Consider the following 2,500-nt stretch of genomic DNA (forward strand, 5'->3'; position numbering starts at 1 on the left):
TATTTTCGGGACTTTTTTTTTTTCAAAGGCTATTTTCGGGACTTCGTTTTTTTTTCAAAGGCTATTTTCGGGACTTCGTTTTTTTTCAAAGGCTATTTTCGGGATTTTTTTTTTTTCAAAGGCTATTTTCGGGATTTTTTTTTTCAAAGGCTATTTTCGGGACTTTTTTTTTTTCAAAGGCTATTTTCGGGACTTCGTTTTTTTTTCAAAGGCTATTTTCGGGACTTCGTTTTTTTTCAAAGGCTATTTTCGGGATTTTTTTTTTTTTCAAAGGCTATTTTCGGGATTTTTTTTTTCAAAGGCTATTTTCGGGACTTTTTTTTTTTCAAAGGCTATTTTCGGGACTTTATTTTTTTTTCAAAGGCTATTTTCAAGACTTTTTTTTCAAAGGCTATTTTCGAGACCATTTTGACTCCTGACCCGTGACCCATGACCTCTGACCTCTGACCCCAGGTTGTGCGGATTGACCCTGAGGTTGATAGTCGACCGTTTGCAGATTCGACCTTGGTAGGTGAAATGTCACTGGCAAAGTATCCAACCAACGACAGGCTTAAGCAATCGTTGCTCTCTTGTTTAAGCTTGACCTCTGACCCCTGACCCCAGTAGTCGACCTTGAGTTCGGAGGTCGACCGATAGTCCATTCGACCTTGGTAGGTAAAATGTCACTTTCTAAATATCGAACCAACGACAGGCTTAAGCAATCGTTGCTCTCTTGTTTAAACTTGACCTCCGACCCCTGACTCCTGACCTCATTGGTCGACCTTAAGATCGAAGGTTGACCGATTGCCGACCCGACCATGCTAGGTCGTTTTAAACTAAGCTAAAACGTTAGCCCGACGTCGGGCTTCGTTGTGGTGGAAGCTGTTCGCCCCTGGCCGTTGTACAATTGCGCCGGGCTTCCCGAGCTCTCCGCGGGGTGCCGAGGTGCCCCTTGCCGCGGAGCCAGATCCCCGAGGTCGTGATCGAAGTCGCTCGGTCGGAGGTCGACCGATTGCCGACCCGACCATCCTAGGTCGTTTTACACTGAGCGAAAACGTCGGCCCGACGTATTGCTTCGTTGTGGTGGAAGCTGTCCGCCTCCGGCCGTTGTACAATTGCGCCGGGCTTCCCGAGCTCTCCGCGGGGTGCCGAGGTGCCCCTTGCCGCGGAGCCAGATCCCCGAGGTCGTGATCGAAGTCGCTCGGTCGGAGGTCGACCGATTGCCGACCCGATCATCCTAGGTCGTTTTACACTGAGCGAAAACGTCGGCCCGACGTATTGCTTCGTTGTGGTGGAAGCTGTCCGCCTCCGGCCGTTGTACAATTGCGCCGGGCTTCCCGAGCTCTCCGCGGGGTGCCGAGGTGCCCCTTGCCGCGGAGCCAGATCCCCGAGGTCGTGATCGAAGTCGCTCGGTAGGAGGTCGACCGATTGCCGACCCGACCATCCTAGGTCGTTTTACACTGAGCGAAAACGTCGGCCCGACGTATTGCTTCGTTGTGGTGGAAGCTGTCCGCCTCCGGCCGTTGTACAATTGCGCCGGGCTTCCCGAGCTCTCCGCGGGGTGCCGAGGTGCCCCTTGCCGCGGAGCCAGATCCCCGAGGTCGTGATCGAAGTCGCTCGGGCGGAGGTCGACCGATTGCCGACCCGACCATCCTAGGTCGTTTTACACTGAGCGAAAACGTCGGCCCGACGTATTGCTTCGTTGTGGTGGAAGCTGTCCGCCTCCGGCCGTTGTACAATTGCGCCGGGCTTCCCGAGCTCTCCGCGGGGTGCCGAGGTGCCCCTTGCCGCGGAGCCAGATCCCCGAGGTCGTGATCGAAGTCGCTCGGGCGGAGGTCGACCGATTGCCGGCCCCACCAGGCTAGGTTGTTTTACACCATGGTAAAATGTTGGCCCGACGTCGGGCTTCGTTGTCGTGGAAGCTGTTCGCCCCCGGCCGTTGTAGAATTGCGCCGGGCTTCCCGAGCTCTCTGCGGGGTGCCGAGGTGCCCCTTGCCGCGGAGCCAGCGCAGGAGGTCGATCCCCGCGGGTGGCCTGCGCAGCTGTCGGGCTCCACTGCGGGAGGTGGTGTAGGTGCTTGGAGCGCAGCGGGTCGATCCACGGGAGTGGCTTGCACGGCTTTCGGTGGCCACTGTAGGAGAGTATAGGCGCTGGGAGCGTAGGAGGTCGATCCCCGCCGGTGGCATGCGCGGCTGTCGGGCTCCACCGCGGGAGGTGGTGTAGGCGCTGGGAGCGCAGCAGGTCGATCCACGTGGGTGGCTTGCACGGCTATCGGTTGTTACTGCAGGAGAGTGTAGGCGCTGGGAGCGCAGCAGGTCGATCCACGGGGGTGGCTTGCACGGCTATCGGTTGTTACTGCAGGAGAGTATAGGCGCTGGGAGCGCAGCAGGTCGATCCACGGGGGTGGCTTGCACGGCTATCGGTTGTTACTGCAGGAGAGTATAGGCGCTGGGAGCGCAGCAGGTCGATCCACGGGGGTGGCTTGCACGGCTATCGGTTGTTACTGCAGGAGAGTGTAGGC

The sequence above is a fragment of the Ciona robusta genome, unplaced genomic scaffold (genome assembly GCF_009617815.1).
Source record: "Ciona robusta unplaced genomic scaffold, ASM961781v2 AP042772.1".
NCBI lineage: Eukaryota > Metazoa > Chordata > Ascidiacea > Phlebobranchia > Cionidae > Ciona > Ciona robusta.